The sequence below is a fragment of the Corapipo altera genome, unplaced genomic scaffold (assembly GCF_003945725.1).
Source record: "Corapipo altera isolate COAL_440 unplaced genomic scaffold, ASM394572v1 75, whole genome shotgun sequence".
Classification (NCBI taxonomy): domain Eukaryota; kingdom Metazoa; phylum Chordata; class Aves; order Passeriformes; family Pipridae; genus Corapipo; species Corapipo altera.
In genome coordinates this window covers 10,520,194-10,542,830 of record NW_020884887.1, presented here as the reverse complement: position 1 = coordinate 10,542,830, position 22,637 = coordinate 10,520,194, and the positions used below count along the sequence as shown (strand labels likewise).

The following is a 22,637-nucleotide window of genomic DNA, read 5'->3' as shown; positions in this document are numbered from 1 at the left end:
CCATTAGTGAGCTTTGCGGAGCTTGTTAAAGGATCAAGGCCTGTTCTTTTCAAAAGCTAAGTGCGTGCTGCTGTGTGTGCACTCAGGGGTTGAAACCAGGGATAAGCTAAATATAGGTGCATATATTTCCCCTAGATATCCCTAGGAGATCTTTATCTAGAACTGTTTCTTCCTGTTTTAAATTTAAATTATATATCAAGTACCTGCCAGTCATTTGGCACATTCCTAATTTAAACAGGGAAGACTTGTTTTTCCAGACACTTTTTCAAGACTCATCTCTTTAAGAGCCAGAACTAGTTCAATTTATAAGTCAAGTTGAATGTTAGGAACAAATTGTCAGAGTCCAACTAACAATGTGTGTCATATTCTCTTACCAAGATATCTAATTACCGATAAATACCAAGCTGTAAATGTCATACTTCCTCCAAATCCTTTTCTCCTTCATACACTGATGCCAACCATCCAGAATTCTCCCTGCTGTGGTCACTCCTTTTTGAAACAAATGGTCTGAAGCTGAAGTGAAACTACCAGTATTTGTAGAAAAATCAACACAATTCGGTTTTCACAAAATTCAGGCTCATTTTCTTTTATGACATCATTTCACACTTCTAGGAAATACAACATAATCCCAAATGCACAGCAAATGAAAGAAAATCTTGGAGGGCAGGGATAGGTGACCCAGAAAGGCATGTGGTTCCTTCTGAGAAGCTGAAAACCATGTTCTTAAAAGCTCTGCTTGTTGCTTGTTACTTAACAGCGCTTCAGAGTTCTACAGCATGTAGGAACTTGCCTAGAGCTGCTCCCTTCCAACATTTTCAACTGCTGAACTTGGGAAGAAGATGTAGGAATGCTGCGTGCGCGCGTGTCTGTGAGGGCTGTGGAGCAGGATAAGTCACAGGCAATTCAGTGTGGAATAAGAACAGCAGAATAAAACAGCAACAAAAAACAGTGATATTCCATGAACAACAGACTTAATGAACCTGATTGCTTTGTATCTGGGCTAATTGACTTTTTAATTGAATTGTACTGAAACGGCAATGTGAACTCATCTCTTGTAAGACATCAGAGAACCCACAAAGCAGAGACGTTATGAACTCCACAACCACAATAAAAGCTGGAGCTAGAGCACATGCCTTCTTGGGCACCAGCAATTCAATATGGGAGGATAACCTTGAGCAAGGAGTGGGTTTTCTGGCGTTTAACAAGATGCAAACTTTCTTCTGAATCTCTCCTGGAATGTACTTAAACTCACTCTCGCCTGTGTATTTCCTAAGATCTAAGAAGGGCTGCACTTACATTGCTGTTTTTCCCTCTGTGGGGGTATTAGCAGGGTTTTACTCCTCTGTCCAGGTAATTATTTTGCAAAACCTGTTGTGACCTCATATTTCTGAGAGCTTTGCTCTCAATTACAAGCTGGGCTGAAAGCAATCAATGGCTTCAGCAGTTATTATGAGGGATAGAGAGTGACTACGCATCTGGGGCATGAGGCAGAAGCCTCATTTCCTCTGGAAATGATCTGAAACTTTGAAAGGCACGGATAAAACTTAGGGAGAATTGTTTAGGAGGCATCACCATCAGCTTTGGAAGGCTAAGAGTTTCTCTTTGTGTCAGGACCATGCTCAAAGCCTGAACAATAGCACAGAGAGTCTGTCATGTCCCCTGACAGCACCTGCATGTGCTCTGAGATGTGGTATTTCACCACCTTTCATATTCCACGTGCATCTGGTTGGACAATTTCTATACCAGTCAATATTGCTGGGAAATCCTACCACTGTTTGAGCAGTTCCACACAAGCCCATGTTTGTTGCCTCTTATTTTATCCTTTGACAAAAGAATGAGATGAAGAGGGTTGCAGTCACCAGTGTCCTTCAAGAGCTGACCTACTCCAGGTGAGTGTCCTGGGGCTTCCTGGACAGCTCACAACCTCCCACCCTGGGCCTGGAAACCATCACCTACTACTTCTAACCTGTAGTAGGCTACTCGGGGAAGCAACAGTGCACTGGAGGCCTTGTTTCAAAGGCCGTGGAGAAGCTCAACAGAAAAACGGGGGACAGTGCTCTGAACGGTGAACAGAGGGGAAATCTGGTTAACTGCTGCTTTGGCTCAGCTCCAGGAAAGCCCTGTTGGGACTGACCCTGGAAGGTGACAGTAACGGACGAGTAGAAATGAGGTGGGTTTCTATGACTTTTGCTCTGTGGGTGGGAAAGCTGTATATAGTGTCAAAACAGCAAAAACATCAATTTAAGAGCCCTTAAAACCCCAGTTGCAGGTGGCTACCAAGGAGGGGCACCGCTGCCAAGCTCAAGGGTCCTTGCAATGGAGTTCAAGGATCTCCACGCTGAAACCGGGTGAAGTCACCTGCCTGCAACAGATTTTTTTGTATAGACTTAAGAGAACCATTTCTCCTGTTTTTCTGAGCTGTGCTACCCCCGACCCTGTGCTGACAATAATTAGTGCACGATCCATGGCACCCATGGCAAAGGGTCATACCCACTTCAGGGTTGCCAAATCAGCAGCAAGCCTATAACACTTGAACACTCTCACCAGCCTCTGGTCTCTCATCTGATGGCATCAGTTATTTCTGCTCCTGAGAGCTCTCCACTTCTCTCTTTCATGGCTCCCCTGGGCACAGATGCCCTCCTGGAGCTGGCTGCACATGGGCAGGCAGATGTGTTGGAGAAAGATCATCGGTGGGATGGAGTGCGGAAGGTAAGGCACACTCCCGACTGAGGGAAATACCAGAGCATCATTATGTGGTGATTCAACCTCCTTTCCTAATCACCAGGCGAGGATCAGAGAGCCTGGAGGGGCTTCGCCCTCAGCTCTGTAGATGCAAACTCCCCACAAAGCGAGTAAACAGTCGGTGTATCTCTAATCAGAGCATAAGCGCGCGTCTAAATTTAACATCCAAATTGTGATCCTCCGTCAAAGACATGCCCAAATCTGTTGGTTTGAAATGAAGGAACAAACACTGTGCTGAGATCCAAAGTGTGTGCGTGGGGAGGCTGTGGAGAGAGGTGATTTGGGGGGACTGGTGCAGGACAAGGCTATTCTGGCCAGCTGGGGCATGGCCCGGGGGGGGTCCTCTGGGGGGTCCTGTAGGGGTCTCCTGCAACGTGTGGGCTGCTGTGTTTGTTGGCCATATTGCAGAAAAGTGCTGCAGCCTGCCAGGAAACAGGTGTGGCCCCAGCCCCACCTTTTGATTCCCTTCAAGAGGAGCATTTAAAAACAATAAAAACCCCAAACACAAAACAAAGCGAGTACTGAGTGCACTGTGAGCAGCATTCTCCTCACAAGCTGTGGTGGGGGCTTGGCCCAAAGTTTTGAGATCAGAAGATTAAAGAAAAATCATTATTTTCATTGAAAAATAAGAACAACTGTTCCCTTATTACTCTTTTACCAGCATGTATCCCAGGTTCTCTTTCTTCCTTTCTCCGTTGCTTTCTTCCCCCACCTCCCTCCATTTTCTCTCCCTCTTTTTCTCACTACAAGAAACAGTCTCAACCATCCCCAAACACATCAACCTCTTTGTCAGAGCCTACAAGACCCTGCAGCTCAGGGAAAGGAGATGAGATTGGTTGTTCAAGTAATCTGTGATAGGGCAGTTTAATGGTGGGTCTGAATTTCAGTGGTCACTGGGGAATAGAGACAGAGAGCAAAGGGAGTAAATCCTATAAGATGGTGGGTACAAGGCTTTGGGAAAGTGAATAAGAGACGAGACACTATCTTCTCCTGGTCTGGGTGGTAGCTGAGCAGAAGGGGTTCAGCTACAGTTGGGGCAATACCCTTGCCTGCCAAATTGGATCAACCAGAAAGCCACCCCTGGGTTTTCAAGTGTTAGAAACTCACAGAGTTTAATGGATGCTTTGTTGAGCCATGTCTGTGAGATATTTTGCTTCCCAGTACTGAAATAACACGTGTACACCCTGCATGGGGGCTGGGCTACTGGGTTAATGTTTGCCCTCTCCTCTGCCACAGCGATGCTGGTGGGAATTGGATCCTTTTCCATTTGGTGAGTTTCCTGATGGCCACTCACAGTCAGCCCTGGCAGGTTTGAATTCCCTGTGGAGATGGGAATTTTCTGAACTGCTTCCTTAGACTTTGAAGAAACAAACAAACAAAACCATCCCATCCTTGGAGATCCTGCTCCTGCATTCTGTTGTGCAGTCTCTGCTTGGTATTGCAGAGAGGCAGAAGAAATACATCCTGGAGGTACTACACAAAGCCAGAAAACTAATGAAAAGAGCCCCTGAAGTTATGGTGTTTCCTTCCTCAGTGTATCTCGGGGTTTTCCAGCGCCTGTGGATGGTTTTCTTAGGGTTGATGTTTGCAGAACTGCTTGCACCAGCCTGCTTGGGGGCTCTGTTAGTGTGGGTGCAGCTTTTTGCTGGACTTGCAGATTCCAACCAGGCACAGTTGGGCTGTTCCTTCCCCATCTCGACTTTCCAATCTCTGAATGGCTTGGATAGACTCTTGGAAATTGTTTCCAGGTTGCTGGACAGCCTGGAGCAAGGCGACTGATCATGTAGAACCTGGTGTGTGTGGCTTTTACAACCAAGGTCTGCCCTTGCTTGGAGTGTTCCATGAAATGTTGCTCCTGTCAGACAGAGAGTGGCTGTGGAGCAGTGCCAGACCCTGCGCCGTAATCATTTCATGGTTCAGCTCCATTCCTGGGGTATAGTGGCTGTGTGCTGATGGGGTGGGCTGTACCAACGGCCTCCCGGTTGCAAAGCCATGGAAAACTGTGGGATTAATGAGTCTCATATTGGCATGGGGAGCAGTGACTCTTCCTTGGACTGCTCAGCATGTCAGGGGGTCACACACACACGTCCCCGAGCAGAATAGGTCCTAAAGCACCAAAGAGATCTTCCTTCCATCATCTGCCAGCTGGGTCAGGCAGGAGTTTGGGTACCTGGAGAGCTTGGACTCCCTGGGGAGCTTGGGCTGGCAGCCTCTAAGGGGTGTTGGAGGAACAGAGAGAACTCTCTCGAAGGAGCCTGTAGGAAGCCTGTGAGACACTGACTTGTGTGGGCCAATCTAGGGCCCAGGTTGGTAGATCTGGTGCTGAGACACCCTTTTTCTGTAGTCAGGCTGTGTTGCTGCAGGGGTTGGTAAAAATGCTTTGCTCTTGAGACAGCACCGCCTTCCCTGGGCCTGGTGTGCTGTGGCCAGTGGAACTGAGGGGTCCTGTCAGGATCACCATTCAGGGCTGACAGTGGGAGCACGGTGAGATGCTGTCCCTTGAGTGGTACAAGACATGGATTGGTTGAGCAGGAGAGGAGAGAGAGAAATGGCCTTCCACATGGGAAGGGTGGTTGGGAAGGCTTCAGTTACTCTGATGTCCAACTCCACCTTCTCCCATACACCTGTATGCTTTTGCCACCTTTGTTACTCTGCCAGATTTCACAAGTTGGATGCTCAGATGCATTCTGGCTCTAAAGGCCCCTCCATAACACCTTACTGTGGCCTCCTCCAGACAGCCACTCACTCACTTTCCCCTCAGACATCTCACCCATCTCCCCATCCCTGGGGCTTTGGCTGTGTCCTGCTGCTCTACCTGCTCCCTTGTTTGACCCTTCACCGGAGCAAACAGGTGCTATGTGCCTTTGCCTCCAAGCTATCCTCTGTCCATGAGTCAAGGAATCACCTTGTATGCAAACCCAAAGGCTTTCTCTTGCCTCTCTTCCACCTGTGAATTGCACTTCTGTCCACTGCTCTGTGAGGAACCCAGGGAGAGATGGATTTCGTACCGCTGCCAACACCTAATCCTGGCTCAGATACGTCACCTCGCTGAGGCTTCTCTGTCATTGTTGTAAGCTCATCTGTTAGACACACAGGAGAACTTGAACAGGCTTGAAATCTCTGTAGAGTTGTAAGGGTCAGTGATCTGTATCTGTCTTGGCATTGCAACATCACTCTAGAGCAAGAGTTAGTTGAGCAGCTCCAGAGCTGTGGAGGTGTGTCTAGGGAACCTTGCAGTGCCAACTGCCTTGCTCCTGGTTCCTGTTCCAGGGAAAGTGTGACATCAGGGAGGTGGACTTGCTTGTGCCAAGGGCAGGGGAAGCATCCATACACATGACTCCTAATCCCCTTCCTCCGCTCTCTTCAGTAGCAATGGGGTAAATCCTGCCTGTGATCCAGAAGCTGCCACTGCACAGGTAAGCAGGGAGGTGTTGAGGGATGGACAAGGACAGCTGCTAAGACAGCCTAGAGATGCAGAGGAAACAGCAGATCCCACTGGTGGCTCTCATGGGAACGGTTACTGGCTGCCTGGGATGAGAAACAGCCCTGGGGGCTGGAGCAGGGTAGTACCAGTGGGAAGGGGGCTTGGCAGGAGCTGCTCAACAGGCAGGGTGTGAGGGGCCCTGGGGTTGGGCATCACAGTGCAGCTGCCCAAACATGTTGGCACGAGAGCCAGCTGGAGCGTGTCAGGTATTCACGTGAGCGTGCCCCAACTCTGCTGCTGCTGCTGCTGGGACTGTGCACCTCTCACCCTGTGATTCAGCTCCCACAGAGGTTGTTAGCACCAAGGACCACATACGTTGGTCACTGCAAACTAGCTGGCCCAGCAGGTGTGCCATGACCATCAGGATGTGAGAGCCCACAAGGAATCCTGGGCCCTTTCTTGCATACCGAGTCTTTCACATTTTCCTTACGCTTGGGATGCAAGTTATCTTGCACTGATAATCATTGCCCTGTCTGCAGACTGCTGAGAGAAGCTGGTTTGTGGGACCACATTGTCAATCCTCCTTGCTAGTTTTGGATCCACTGGCCAGTTTTAGCCGAATTTAACCAGATACGTAAAGACTTGAAAGGAGTTAGGTTTGCACAAGCTTGTGAAAAGTAGCAAGAGAGAGGAGAGAAATCCAAATTAGGACTCCCAGCTGGAAGAAAAGGCTCTAATGTGAGCCCAACCCGATTATTAGACATCAGAGAATCCACACAAGAGGGAGCGCCCCAGGCAACCAAGCTTCATGAATTCTGCTGCTCGCAAAACAGCTGTTTATTTAGGTGCTGCAAAGCCTGTGAGATTTTTCTGAGGCCCCAACACACAACTCCCACCAGAGCTGTGAATCCAAACTGGGCTCAGTTTACCCCAGCCTGGAGAGAGAAGCAGCTCTGTCCAGTGTTGAAAGGGCTCTGACCCTGAGCTGTCTGACCGTGTGAGTTCCCATCCTCACCTTAACTCAACCTGGATGGTTGTAATGAGGACACTGGCCTCATCACCTGAGTGCTGGTAGTCCTCTGATGCCCTTTCTGTGATTCCCTGTGGGGAACATGCATGTCATCCTACAAGTCATAAAATTTGTTGGGAAGGAGCCCGAGAGCATCTTGGCATGAAGAGCTGTGTGAGGGACCTTGTGCCCCGCTGGATGCAAGTGAGGAGCCCCAGCACCCAGCAGGACACAGACTGCTCAGCTTCTGCCCGCCCTGCAGCACAGCCCTGGCCACCGTGCCTCCCCTCTCACCTTTTCTCTCCTACCAGGTAGTCCTCATTCATCCACAGACCTGTCCCTGCACTGATACCACGATCTTCTCGTTCCCCTGCCCAGCACCCTGCTGGTCTTTCCCTTCTGGTGCCCGAAGGCGAGCACGGAGAACAGCTTTCAGCTCTGCCTGCAGTCGCTCTCGCTCTGTTGCCATCTGTCTGCCTTGCACTGCTCCCTCCCGTCCCTTTCCTGTGTTTGGAGGCACCGTAAGGACGCAGAGAATGAATGAGACAATCGGGGAATGATCCTCCCTTGTAAAAGGGTGGCTGTCCAGGACGCCAGCAGCTGTGCCACAGAAATTCCCTGCAGCAGATATTTATTGAATGCAAAGAGATACCTGCAAGCTGATAGAAAACCTTCAGCTCTCAGACCTGCCTACAGCAGCAGCTCACCTCCTGTGCTGTGTGTCCACACTGTCAGACAAGCTGACGCAAGGCCAGCCCCTGACCTAGGGAGCTTAGGGTTTCACTGGAGAAAACATTAACCCCCTGGACAGGCATGTTTGCCCAGGCTGGTCTCAATGCCACAATGTGTCCTTGTCAGCGCTCATTATGCTCCCAGTACAAGTCAATACCTCCTGCTCTGGACATTGCTGGAAACACATTTCTGAAAGCTCCTGCCAGTGCAGCACCTCTGTGGAATCAGCAGCTGTGCATGGACACTGCTTGGAGCACCTGTGACAACCAGGCTGGGCACACAATGTCCCTGTCAACCTGAGCCATATGGAGTATCTATTCATGGCATAACCAGGCTGCCTGACTCACAGCATCTATCCAAGGTGCAACCTAGTCAGTCCAAAATAGTCCCACAAGGTAAGAGCATCAAAACAGCCATGCTTGGCCATCTCTCTGTATTGTCTCTCCCAAAATGGCCAGTTTTGATTGCGTAGTGGGGGAGCATAAGAAACAAGGCATGTGTAACTTGCTCCTTCTCCCACTTTTCAGCATCAATGCAAGTACATGGTTGTTCTTGGGCTGTTGCATTTACTAACTTCCACTGGAGCTATCCGTCCCAAATGAATCAAAACCTTGTTTGAAGCCAAATACACTTTTGGCCTCTGCAATATCCTGTGGCAATTGGTTCCAGTATGCCCTCTTCCTTTAGTTTGTTTCAACTCTACTGCTTGCTGTTCGTTTCTGAGCTACAACCTTCCAAGCAGCCCTTGCACCCTGCTCCTCCCCAGAGCTCCTACTTCCAAGAATTAGGGAAGAAAGTTTCTTTGCTAATAAACCAGTACCTGCCCCATTGCCAAGGAGAAAGTGTGGTTAAAGGTAAAATTGCTTGCTCAGCAAATCACCTTTTTAACAGACAACGGAGCATCAGTGTTGCCAACCCAGTTTAGAAAAAATAAAAAGAACTAAGGGGTATTTGATCCCCTTATGTTTGTCCACGATACAGAAGGAAGCCCACTGCTGCTCAAGGTGCAACTGCACTCACATACTCCACACGTGGCAAAAAACAAAGCGAGGTGCAGGGAGCAGGGAATGCCATTGCTGCAGCATGGAGGTAGCTGGAACGATCCTCTAGGACTTGCCTTGGAGCAGTTGGCAGGAGCACAGGATGCAAAATGCATTAGTTTCTAACAGATGTTTGATTCCAGGTGTTATGCCTCCTTTGAACTCTCCCTTCGTACATGAATGATGCTTGTTTGTTTGGAGGGCTGAGAGATGCACCCGTTTGAGAACACTGGGATCTGAAATACATCCGTGGTGTGAGCTGTAGCTAAAGGAAAGGCTCGGGAGAACGGCAGATCCTGCTGCGCTCTCCCCTCGGCAGGCAGGGCAGTTGGGCTCACTTTTGGAACGTTATGGACCATGTTAGAGCACAACAGGCAGATGGGGAGGAGGAGAGATTCAACTCCCTGGCTGGGTTAGAGACCCTGCTCAGACCCTCAGGAACCCCAACCCCTTATCAGACAGGTGGATGTCCCTGAACTGTTCCCGGTGAGGGGAGGTGTGCTGCATATTAGGAGATGATAAGGGTACACAATACCAAGCCCAGTGACTTTGCTGTCCCGAATACCGAGACAGCCCAGCCTTCCTCAGGAGCCCCATACAGACTGTTTGCTTTCCATCCCAAGGCTCTGATAACCTCCCAGGTCTGTCTAGCTGACAGCCTGGAGAGCTGTGGCAGCTCCCTACACATCCCCTGCCCGCTCTTTGCCCCTCTGAGTGCTGGAACAGAGGAAGCAGAGAGGTCCAAGTCCTACTGTCTGGATCCTGGGCAAAGCCCTGTTGTCCACAGCCCTGCTTGCCCAGTAGAGCCTGCCCAGCTCCAGCCACCACACAAGCTGAGTTTCCATACATCCTGGAAACTCTCAGCCCTTTGCAGCCTCAAACCCAAAGGAGCAACAGCTTCTTTTAAGGGTTTTCCCCGAAGCAACCCCTGTCGTGTAACAGCTGATCTTTGCCCCTCTGGAGTGCTGTGCTCCACCGAGTCTGCCTTTAATTCCCCGGGAGGCTGATTAGCTGATAACTGCAGTTTGGAAGGGCACTGTTGGCTCCAAGTGCCCAAGCCTCCCTCCCTGTATTTCCACCTCTTCTCAGTGCTGTACATGTACATAGGAAACAATTCCTCCGTGCCCTGAACTGAGACTAGGCTTGCTCTGGGATTCCATCTTATTTTGTCATAAGGCACCTGATAGCGAACAAAGGTGACAAGATACAAACACACACACGTTTACAGGCGCTCCCACGTGAAGTGGGGCCGGTGGCTCTGGCTTCAGCTCCCCAGCTCTGCTGCCTGTCCCCCCTAAGAGGGACAAGGGTAGGCAAGGAGCTCTCACCTGCGCATGCAGGGAAATGCCAGCACTGTGACTACACTCAGGGATCCCCAAGACACAGCTCAATTCCAGGTGACACTGGAAGCAGCTTAATGGGGAATGCGGGGACAGAGCTTGGAGCAGTATTGCCTCACCCCGGTAAGTGAGGCTGTGCATGGCCAACAGCTGAGCCTACAGCCGGACGCCATCAGTGCTCCTGCCCCAGCTCATCCATTTCTTCCAGCATAAGCTTGCTCCCTGCAGAAATCCTGCCCCGTTCAGACACCTGGAGTGCTTCTCTCTTCAACCCCTCCACACCTGCCTTGCTCTGCAGCGTCACTTTTGCCTTTGATACCTGGAGCCCACCTGCTTGCACTGGCTGCAGCCTGCTAAAGATTCCCAGCTAAGACCAGATGCAAACTCAGTGCAAACACGGATGAAGCTTTTCCAGACTCCTTCCATAACCTCCCATACTAGGGCTGCCAGAAGGAAGGAAGAGGTGAAGGGCTCTCCCTCTGCATCCCAAAGCTCTCTCTGTAGGATAAGGCTGTTTCCAGCAAAAGTTACTCACATGCAAAAGAAGTTTCATGACTAAATCTCTGCATCCTCCATGCCTCCCTCCATCCATGCTGTACAGACTGCTCCCTGAGTCATTTCAACTTCCCACACCGGCGAGCAGCGTGCCTTACCTGTTGCAACAGGAGAGACCTCTCCTGAAGTTTACTGCCTCTCTGCTCCCTCCGCCGAAAATCCTCTCCCGCAGCAGCACGTGGCTGGCTGCTGGGGGTCCATGGTGCTTGCAGATCAGAGGAGAGGGCTCCGACAAACTCCTGCAAGAAGGGATTTTCCTGGCTGAAACTCCGGCAGCACCGGTCGGGAGCAGCAAGGGAGAAAGTTGCAGGGGGTGGAACTCCCTCGCTGAAGAACCAGCCCTTCCGTGACGGGCTGGAGGTGGAGGAAGAGGAGAGGCATCGCCCTCTCCCTCGCTGGAGAAGTGAAGTTGTGTGTGCGCGCGTGTGTCTGTCAGAGCTGGGCAAGGACCCAAGCCTTAGAGCCAAATAATTGCAGAGCTTTTCACTGTTAGATTAACTAGTATTGCCATGAAATCCAGGACCTCAACTGCAAGGGGGTGGGGGGTGGGATATGTCAGGTAAATCCCTCCAACACACCTGAAAAACCCAAAGATTGTTTTTTAACTAGCTGCCAGGTGGGTGTTGTAAGGAGGGATGGGGAGAAGGGGGTGGGGGAAACCTGAATCTGCCCTCAGAGCAGCTGCGTGAGGAGAGGCACTTTGAAGGTTGTTGTTGTTTGTGTTGGGGGAGCCCCCAGAAACCCCTGCTGCCGCCAATAAGCCCCAGGGTGCTCAGTGCTGCACAGGCAGAGGATGAAAAGGTGGTCCCTGTCCTGAAAAGGTGGGAGGCAGAGAAAAGAGAAGGAGGCAGCCAGGGGAGATGGCAGCATAGGAGACCAAACAATGCATGGGAGCTTTGGGGGGTTTTTCTTGGTACAGAAAGAGCATCCTGACTCTGGGGGTGTTCTTCAGGGCTGGACCAAAGTGAAACGACATGGACCCTGATGAGGGTAGCTTCAGTCCCTTTTGTTCCAGTCTCCTTCCCTCTCCCCTCCTCTTTCCATCCCAACCCCCAGTAAATGCTAACATACCCCCTTTGGATTACAAAGAGGTTTGAACAGATACAGGGGTATGTATCTGTTCAGGTTTAGGTGAAGTTTCCTCTGCCTCCATTGTGTTTTTGCAGAGGAAATTACCAGAAAGCTTTCTGTATGGTTTTAGGAAAACAAAACCAGGTAAAGACTATGGAAACTGGACAATTTAAACTTTAAACTGCATAGGTGCCCAGCTGCTCCTTGTGAGGCTCCACACAGGGGACATTGATGACAGTGAGCACAGGAGTGAGTGGAGAAGAGAGACAGAGCCCATTAATATCCCGTTTGAGGAGGAGTGGTTTCTGCAAACCTGCATCTTACTGGTCACTAGAAATACCCTGGGACAGCAGGCTATGGATCTTCTGGCCACACATACAGCCTCAACTGAAACCTGTCTCAAACTAGATGCTATCAAATGAAATCACACAATGCCACATGATTTCATGGTGCAAATCCAAAAAGATGTGAAGAAGTTGACCCATGATGTATTGGACTGTTTAGGGTTGTTGGTGGAGGCGAGTGAGAGTAATATGGTAAATTCATCAGAAAATGCAGTTTTGCTGGAATCAAAATTGGTCAGGAATTTAGATTAAATCTAGGAAACAGTTTGTACCAGGAATGAGAGAGGAAATGTGCACAGTGTGTTGAGACTGCATGATCTCCCTGGGATCACCACGGGACAGTGCAGGGTTGGGAACTCTGCTAGCTTTTGTGCTAGTGTTTATGTTGGGTGCTCTGCTCACAGCATCCTAACTCCACTTGGAAAATGATTTCAAGCCCGTTAAGGCCAAGAAATAGTTTGAATTGAATGAATTGAATGGGAAGAAGGCAGAAATCCAGTTGGATTTACACTTGCAGCTTGTCCATTTTTCCAGCTGGTTTATTCAGATGATTTGTAGGGGAACATGCAGTGAAGTTTTGAGGAATCTGAAAGTGACAGTAGAGGTAATAGTACTTTGATATTGCAAATCAGCTCTTCTTTAAGATGTCTCATGAGAGGAGGCCAGGTGATTAGTCACTGATGGCAATGGGAGGCACTTTTGGGAGGAATGAAAGGAAAAGTTCCTTCATGCAGCTGCGTGTCTTGCAGCCATGGAAGGCGAGAAAATCAGGTACTGGTGGCTGGATTTCAGTGGGGCTGACGCAGAGCTCGGAACAATACTTGTATTATATTTAGACATACCAAGGTACAAGTGAGCAAACCTCTGGCTTCAGGGCATCAGCTGATTGCTACAAGAACCAGCATTTCCCTGTGTTTGGAGCCTTTCACAACTGGCCGGGTGCCTTGTTCCTTTTGCTTGTGTCTGGAGCAGTGAGGACTCCTGGAGATACTGGATTCAGGGACTTGGTCTCATCCGGTGTAGCAAGGTGTGAACCCTCAGCTAGTGCTGATCTCAGCAAGGCAAGACAATACCAAATGTACCAGATGGTTTAATAATAAGAAATGTTGCCTTTCCTAATAAATCACGACAGTGGGGTGAGCAGCAATCTAGCTATGGGGAAGAGACCCCAAAATCCTCATATCATATTAATAGTTAGCTAGGACACTAAGATGGACTCTTGCCTTCCGTACAAAGGCAAACATGGTCTCTTAGGGCCCATTGGGATCGGTTACTATCCCAATGATCCAGGAAGGACAGAAAGCACACAAGAACTTCTCCAGAGGTCCAGAGAAGCTGTTAATTCTGTATCAGTGGTGGGCGAGAGCCTGGGACTGGTGAAAACTTTCTAGCTCTGCCTCCTTAGCTTTCCTGCTTAACTTGAAGTCAGGCTGGGTTGGGAAAAAAAGTGTTGTGTTTATCCCAACAAGCAACTCCTGCTCCTGCAGAAAGGGGTGGGTTGCAGAATTACCTGTGGTTGCAAGCAGAGAGGATTGGCCTGGCTTAGGGAACTGTGCCAGGAGGAAAGAAAGAAGATGGAGCTGTGCATGATGCCTGGCTTTGCCCTGAGTCCTTCTTCACACTGCTCAGGCAGTCAGTCAAACAAGCCAACAAAAGCTCCCTAAGCTGGTGTCAACATTTCATGCCACTGTGTCCCACTGTCAGGATCTCATGCCATCAGATGCAATGGGACCTTTTCCAGGGTGCAGGAAATGCCAGAGCTCCATCACTTGGCTGGCAAGGGTGCTCTTTTCTCCCTAATCAAGGGGAGAGATTTTATTTCCTGGTTCCACCCAAGATCTCCATGTGATAAAGACAAGATGTTCTGCTGTGGGTTACCTGCACACAAAGTTTTGCAGTGAGGCAGCATGTTCAGGCTGGGGTAGGGAAATCACCATGGGCCTCTCTGGACTAACAAGAAATACTTATAGGGGCCTCCCTGCCAATGGCTGTACCTACTCACTGCCCTGGGGACCAGACCTGCCTGCCTCCTGAAGACATGCCTGCAGGCCCATCTTCCAGCTTATTCTCCTAAACATGTGCCCTTCCTGGCCAGCGCTTGTAACTGACCCCACTGGGGTGTTGCCTCCATGGACCTGGAGGTCAGGGCAGTGCTGTTGAGATGTGGCACTGGATTGTTTCTCCAAACCCTTCTGCCCTCAGAAACAGACATGATGGGGTGACCCCCTTGATCATCCCTCCTGAGGGTCTGGCACCCTTTGGGCAAGCTGGCCCACCCAGTATTTGGAATGCTTCAGCTGTTGTGTTGAGAGTGGGCAGCCAGACTCCTGGTGGGCACTTCCTAAGCAATCCCAGCTCCCATTGCTATCCCATGGTGCATGACTTGATATATCAGTCCACCTCCAAATCTACAGCAAATGTCCACTCAGGAGTGTGCTGGGATCTGTGAGTTACCTCCCTCGGGGACAAACAACTTCGGTTTCCCCTTTGCAAAAATTAGAGCTGGTCTGTGTGTCTGGCCCTTCAGCCCCAGCATCTGCTGCACCGCACTGCTCTGTGGGTATGTTTGCATGGGAACGTGCAGGGACTTGCAAGGGAAGGGGAGATTATCTGCCTGGAACGGCGGCAGCGTTTTCCCCAACAAGCGTGAGCATGTGCTGGGGGCGGGGAGGATCCAGCCCTGTGTAGGGATCGGCTCCCTGTGCTGTGTCTGTACTGCAGCCTCCTTGACCAGCGCTGATGGTAGCCCTCCCTGAGCTGCTCCAGTGAGTCAGGATCATTCCCATGGAGCTGCAAACTGCCCTACAGGCATTATCCATGGGGGAACGAGGGGGGTGCTGTTTCGAGGGGGATATCTTGGTTGCATCTGTCATCTCCTTGGAATCTCCCAAGGGGCAGAGCGTGGATCTATCTCTCCCTTTCCAGTGGACTCTCCCAGGGGTAATAAAACCCCCTGAATCGCAAACCCAATTCTCACTCTGGTACTCATCCTTTATACTTAATGCAAATTTGAACTGGGATTTCCATAGACCAGCTCCAGGTTATCCTTGCCTGAGGTCCAACAGGAGTCCACTGATGAGTAGATTTGACTCAGGCCACCCATCATACTTAGTTTTGGGAATAGAGACTGGTGCTGGTCCTCTGGTCTCTCCTACACTCAGTGTAGGCTCCTGTAAGTCACCTTTGTGAGGCTGAATGCCGTGTAGTCCCTGCCCTTAGCCCATGGAGCTCATGCTGAGTCAGGTCCCCCACTCCACAAGGCTGTTGTGTGGGACAGATCAAATGCAACAGATGACTAAGAGTGAAGTACTTGAGATTGTTGGCAGTGTTGGACTGGAATCCAAGTCTCTTTGGGCCCTTTGTGGGGTAATATCGACTGCTGCAGCACGCTCCCCTCGTTGGCTTTTCACCAAGGATGATGCACGCTGATTCCTACAGGGCACTGCTGACAGATCCCTTGCCCCTTTAAAAGAGATGAAGTCATCTGCCTCCGAAGCCATCTGGCACCAGGACAGTCAGAAGCTCAGCGCAACAGAAGGCTGGGATGTCAGCCCGCGGAGGGGATGTCATCGCTCTACAGACAGATGGGACCCTGATGGGATGGGGCGAGATGCTGTGCAAGGCCCCAGGAAGAAGGTTCGGTGTTGCAGGGAAGGCAGTGAAGACCTGCCGGCAGAGTCCCGGGGTGTGCCATGGGCCCACTTCCATTGTCTGTGCCAAGCGGAGCCCCCCTGGGAGTTGGGAGCTGTGCATTGTCCTGGGAAGACAACGGGCTGTACCACAGCTCTCGTCACGGGGTGAGCTAGCGAGTCAGCGTGTCTCCTCCTCCCCCTCATCCGTGTGCACAGAGCAGGCATTAGCTCATCCCGAGCCAATGGTCCTGTGCCGGATGGCTGATCTCATCGCTGGCGGGGCTGGCGGTGACTGAATCCGGAGCCGCGTGTGACTGCGCTCTCCGTGGGGCGGCCGTCGGGACAGCGTGGGGAATGGAGTCACCACGGCCCTGCAAGGCATGGGGAAATGATCTCAAGCAAAACTGCCCACCAGACTTGAGTGGGTGGTGGGGGAAGAGGCAAAGTCCTTGCCAGCATGCCAAGGGAACAGCCTCTCGCTTCCAGGTCTGGCAGCAGGTTTCTCTCTAAGTTTCTGAGGTAGTATCACTGACCGTTCCCAGGATGCCTCTTGTATCACAGCCTTCTTAGTCCTCCTAGCTTAATTAGTGCAGGAGCTGGTCCTCTTCAAAGGACTTTGCTGGGTCATGCTGTTGTCCACTAGGAATGTGCCAGGCCACCATAAGTCTTTCTCAGGTTAGTGCACTAGACCCCCTTCTCCCCAACATGCACTGCAAGGCATAGTGGCTTCCAGCCAAGGCAGGGACCCGGTAAGTCTCTCCTCGTGATCCAGTTTCTCAGGAAGGAGCTGGGGCTGTAATGGGCTGGATTAATACAGATATGGCTCTCCATTGCCCTGGCTGCAAACCTAAGCTTCAGCTTGGTGTTTGTAGAAGGAAGAGATAGCAAGGGTGGCAGTGGAGAATGGTGGAGGGGACAACATAGAAACAGGTTGGGTCTGTACTAGGACATGGGGAAAGAGGACAGTGAGTTAATTTGTCTAAAGGGTAGAGCGAGGATGAGAGGTTAAATCACAACCCCATAAGTTCAGATGTGTGTCTGGGGAGAATGAAGCATTCCCAGAAGATGACTGTCTCCCCTCACTGATGCCACACAACCAGCTTGGACTAGATGTTTAACTTTTAGTCCAGTGCACTGGATGGCGTGTTGGGGATTGCACAGGCACTGGGAGATCAGGCACAGGCAGAGCAGGGTCTGCCCGCGCTCTTGCTTCACTCAGAGGTCTCCGGTTTGCCCAGCTCAAGCAGAAACCCTTTCAAAGTGTAGGTTAATTTTCAAGTGGGGAAATAACTTGTGTTTGTTCTGGTCTGGCCTGAAAAATCCTGGACCACAAACACTTTTTCCCTAGGAAAGACCGCTCCTCTACTGCTTTGTCTTTGGGAAAAACGTCCTGTTCCACTCCAGCCCAGATCCTTTGTACTCTCTCATCCTTTGCACTGCAGCGTGTAAATGTTTATCTGTTAATCTGTTAACCCTCAGTCCCAGATTTCCCTGCTCCCCTTTCAGATCCTCACTGTTTACCACTTCTCCCTTGGCTTCATGCTGAGACCTGACGTCCAGTCTTGCCTGGCAGAGAAACCAGCCTGGAAGTTCCTTGCTCCAAGGGCATTATAAAGAGGCGCCATTGTGCAACGGAGCCTTGTACCAGGAATACAATCCATGTGATGATTATCTCGATACCATCCTCACTGAACCAGGGAAGCCTGAGCCAAAAGAAAAATTTAGAGCTAAACAGCTTTTGTTTACAGGAAGCCAGAGCACAGTGTCTGGGCTTGTACCAGTGTAGCAGGAGATGTTGCTATTGTCTCAGACTGCAAAATATTGATGGATGGTGTGTCCCTGAGATTTCCCAGGGATGTTGTAGGAGCAATTTCCCTAATTTCTGAAGCATCTTGTACAGCAGCCCAAGGGGAATGTTTCCTTTGGCTGACTGGACAACTAAGCAAGGGTCATCAGCTTTATTGACTGTTATGTTTGGCCATGATCACCACAGGCTTTGCAACCTCTGCAGCACTCCGTGTATTGGGACAGGAAAAAGCTGGTGTCAGGCATGTTGTGAAGAGCAATGGCCACCAAGGGACACAGTACCAGCAGCCCAAATCACTGTGAATTTGTACTACTGAACAAATCCAGTACCCAAACTCCCACTGATTCCTCACAGGGTAGCAAAGGAGAGGAGACAAACTTCTCTCCCAAGAGTGAAGCTACTTTTCAGGAGGCAGTGTCTTCCTTCTGGGTTTACAAAACAATGGTCCCACAGGCAAAAAGCTGGTGGACTACTCTGCAGAAAGGAGCAAAGAGCCTCATCTCCAAGGCTTGTCCTGCTTTGGGACAAGGTAACAAACAACTGAGAGAGAAAATCAAAATGTCTGACTGCTCTCCAGATGTGAGGAAGGGCTTGCCCACATCTGGCAGGGAGTGTTTCACAATGGGAACAGCTTTCCTCAGCCCTCGGCACACAGCTGAGGGTGGCTGTTGCACCCACAAACAGGATGGTCCAGTTCCTGTGGAGGCAGCAGATCTGTTTGGGCAGTTCAATGAGTCAGAGAACATTTACCAAGACCTTTTTGTGTCAGGAAATGTGTTTTGATGAAAAAAGGAAGAAGTTAAAAATAAATTGGAAAGAAAAGAGGTGAAAAAGGAGAGAAATGCGGATTGCACAGGCATTTCCCCAACCCACACAGCAAATTCTACTGCTGAGGACATGCAGCCTAGTTGGGACAGTCTGTTTGGGATTCACTGGTGACCCACTGCCTGCTTTGAAGTGAGCCACATTTGGTAATAGCCCATGGAGCTACAGGTAAGGCTTTGCCCATCGTTGAAGCACTTTGTACAAGCAGTTTGAGAGGTTTACCTTTGACTTGTGCTGCTCTGATCTTTATCAGTCCTAGGCTCTTTCCCATAATTTCTGGGATGGGGGATTGTGAATGTCTGTAGGACTGACAGTCTTCTTGGCACAAAACTTGTGATAGGAGCAGGAGAGGCAGGGCCCCTGAGGTGTTGACCTGGGCCCATGACATCCCCCAGATATCTGTCATCTCCCAGCATCTGCATCCTCCCAGGGAGGCAGGGGGATCTGTTGACCTCCTTTTCATTGGTGGAGAGACTGAGGCATGGAGTTTTTCAGCCATACCTACAAATGTTTTAAGCCAAACAGGGATTAGATGGGTGAGAAGGAGCAGAGGAGAAGGGGCCTGAGGACTTGGAGGTTTGGTGGGGCCAGAAGACACAGGCTAGTGAAGGGCTGCCTTGGAATGTCAGCCTGTCCAACCTCCTTTGCAGAGGTAAACCCTCTGTTTTGCCATGGCTGGTGAAGGTGCTTACCAGCACTCTGTCCAGCAGATCCTTCCCCAGTGAGCTGGGCATAAGATCTCAAGCTGGGTTTGAGATGAAGGCTGGATACGTTGGTGGATAGCAAATACAACATCTATTCAGCATTCCCTCTTAACACAGCTTTCCTGGTGCGCCTCGAACCTCTGGAAGACATGTGCAGTAAGGCCATGCATGGGAAGGGGAAGGCAGCAGGTACCTCTTCTTTGCCTGTAACACCAGGCAACATGTCCCTGAGAGGTGCCAGGGCTTTGCTCATGATGCTGACTCAGCCCCAGGGTGGTGGGACCCTCTTAGCGTCCCCAGAAAGGAGGTTTCTTCATTTTCTGCTGTGGCTGGGCTCTGCACCATCATTGTTGGGTTGGGGCTTTTGCTCTGAAGCAGCTCTGAGTCTCCACCCTTCCCTCCTCCCCCTCATCTGTGCAGTTCAGGCATAACATGAGCAAGAGGAAGGGGCAACCTTTGTTAGAATAAATATGAGAGGCAATCTGCCAGAAAGATAAACAGAAAAAGGGCTGGGCAGGAGGTGTGGAGAATCCCTAAAGCTGAGGGGCTTTGCATTAATTATCATATTAAAAGCAAAAATACCCATCTTCATTTTCATGCGCGTTCACTTTAAAAAGAAATAAAAATCCTGCTTAATTGCTCCACTTAATTCATTAAAGGATTAAGGCAAAGACTAAAGGAAAAAAGTGAAGTATGATGATGGGTGGTTCTGGCATCCTGCTCCAAACCATCCGTGAGTGTTTTGGAGGGAGCCAGGGCGCGAACGTGACTCCTGCACCCGGCGCTCCTGCTCTGTTCCCAGCAGAGCAGGTGAACCCTGGTGCCCAGGAACTTGAGCAACCCTGACCACTGGGACCGCTGGGTCTCAGGGGCACAGCCCCAGGAACTCTTCCTTGCTCAGCAGGTGCAAATCCTCCCACTGAGTCCTTTGCAGGAGGCTTTGCAGAGACCTCAATACACTCTTCAACCTCTTTACTAGGCTGCACATCTGACCCGTTAACCATACCTGGTACCAAGCCATCCCATAATCCAGGAGTTTCTTTTTTTTTTTTTTAATAACAGAGTTGAAATGCTGCAGCAGGAGGCAATGTTGATTTTTTGCAAAATGTCCTCTGGATTCATTTGCACTGAGCTTTAAAAGTAAACCTGGGAGGCTGGTTTATTTCTCAGGCCCATTTTTATTTGAGTTCCCAAAGTTTAGAGGTCATGTTGAGGTATGCCATGCTGATGTGGGTCTGCCTGCATCACCTTCAGGCAGGGGTTGTGCTGGCAGAGAAAGGGTATGGGGAAAAGGTGCAGGTGGGGAGTTTGCTGATAGACCCGATAAAGGGGAGGGGAGTGGCTGGCTGGAGGTTAAGGTTAAGTTTAAGGTTAAGGGCAGTAGAGGAGATTGCCCATCACTTCTCTGAGAGCACTTTGGTGTGACCCAAGCCAGGCTGGAGTGCTGGTTTTGGAGCAGAAGGGTGATAAGGGTAAGTCCCCATAGGTGGGACTAGCTGTGCTGAGGAGTGAAGTGCTGCCATGGGCAAGGGGTTGGGAGATCTCACAGGGCAAAGAGAAATAATGGAGCTCTGCAGCCAGAGCATGTCTGTGAAACAACCTTTGAGCTATTACCTTCTCCTGGGGAAGGCTGATGGCTAAACAGAGAGACTGTGTTTGGAGGTGTGGGCTTGCTGCTGTAGGGCCCCTGAAATCAGATCCTCCCTTCTCGAGCATTTTATTCGTTGAGAAGGTGAAGGTTGCCTTCTGCCCTGATACTCACAGCTCGGCAAAGGGTTTGGTTGCATGAGGAGGCCAGGACAGTGTGCACTGCCTTCCCAAATCAAGCTCCTGCAGGGCCTGAGGTCACCGTTCCAACACTGCCTCCTCCCAGCTGCCTGCGTGCCCTGAGCCAAGATGGGCTGGGGAGGGGGAGTGAGGTATTGCAACCTGTTCCCTCCAGCAAGGACTGGGAACACATGGCTCCTGGGCACAGTGGGAGCTATTGGGACTGAAGCCAGGGTTTGGCCTGAAAGGGGAGCAGAGCATCTTCTGCTCTGGGGTGCCCTCAGATCAGTGTGCAACACCTGGAGCAGCTGGATGGGCTCGGGCAAGGCTGAGCACCTGGACAGGGCTCAACCCCTCTGCAGACCATCCCAGGTTCAGCTGGTCAGCCCGGCTTTCTCTCCTTTCTTCCCATGGTTATCCCTCTCCGATCTTATCGCTGACCGCAGGGGGTAGCAGGTGCCTTGCAAAAAAGCCATATTGGAGCTACAGATCTGTGTGTGTGAGAGGGGGAAAGGGCAAATCATCCATGAAACAATGTCCCTTTTCAGAGCCTTGGCTCCTGGCAGGAATAATCTGTCCTCCCTGGGCTGCTCAGCCTGGCAGCAGGTCTGCCTAATCCTACCCAAGTCGTGGCAAATCTGTGGATTGCTCAGCTGTGGGGTGACAAGACATGCTTCTGCAGCCTCTTGGGGAGCTCCTCTTGGGGGCTTGTTGCAGCTCTGGAGAAGGCTGGGAGGAATGGGCAGGTGGTGTGTTTGCATGGGCAGGCACATCTGTACAGGTATGTCTGTACGGGCAGGCAGGAGCGCTCAGAGGGTTGGGTTGTGCTCTGCTCTTAGGACAAGCCTCCATGGGGAATGCTGAGGGTTGATCTGGGGTGGGGATCAGGGTCCAATAAGGAATCAACCTCAATGGCCATCCATTGCTGGGTGGGAAGAGCACTGACTGCTTGTTTGTGGGTCACTCTTGGTACCCCAGTGCTGGAATGAAGGCAGAGACCCTGGCCCTGGTGTGCTGCAGCAGCTGGATGCCCTGGTATGCCCTGGACACATCTGTGGTCTGCAGAATGGCTGCCCTCGCCCACGGTGAAAAATAAGGTCTGTTCAAAGGTTCTCAGTGACTGAATAATTCTATTTCCCCTAAGGAGAGGAAGAGACAACGTGATCGTGCTCTCTGGAGTGGTTTGCAATAGTGCTGCTCAGATTACAGGTGGGTGTGTGCACAGAGATTTAATTTCAGGGGTTTTCAGCAATGCATGTTCACTGGGGACTTCTTTTTGCAAGGGAGTCTTGTGCTGTTTTGGATGTAATATTCGTTGTTTGAAATGCCCTCCCGGAGTTTTTTCCCCTACCGACTTTTATCTGTCTCCACCATCACAAATATCATCTCACTTTATCTTTCAGATGGGCCCTGGAATGAAGGCTGTGGGCTGTCTTGCACCCCAGACTGGGGAATTCAGATTTTATTTGCAACATGCCAGGGAATTTTATTTTCCAGTAATGACTTGTGCTGTAATTGTGAACTTCCTCTTACAACAGAGACCTACCTCCCCACTTCCCTGATGAATGCTTGCTTTGGAAAGAGAGGCTGGAGCACTGCTGGTGTTTTTCAGTGGATTTTCTACTGTACCCTTGAAATTCTCAGA

General features: G+C 50.5%; 1 protein-coding gene and 1 long non-coding RNA gene across 2 annotated transcripts in view; one reads left to right on the top strand and one right to left on the bottom strand.

Moving 5' to 3' along the window:
- Window positions 1-11,120, bottom strand: part of FAT2 (FAT atypical cadherin 2) — a 57,209-nt gene extending 46,089 nt beyond the window's left edge. The window contains exon 1 of the mRNA XM_027643285.1: window positions 10,941-11,120. The gene's annotated coding sequence lies outside the window, so the exon portion shown is untranslated. The remainder of the gene's footprint in view (window positions 1-10,940) is intronic.
- Window positions 1-22,201, top strand: part of LOC113947069 — a 41,165-nt gene extending 18,964 nt beyond the window's left edge. The window contains exon 3 of the long non-coding RNA XR_003527631.1: window positions 22,137-22,201. This is a non-coding gene — a long non-coding RNA (uncharacterized LOC113947069). The remainder of the gene's footprint in view (window positions 1-22,136) is intronic.
- Window positions 22,202-22,637: the final 436 nt, after the last annotated feature.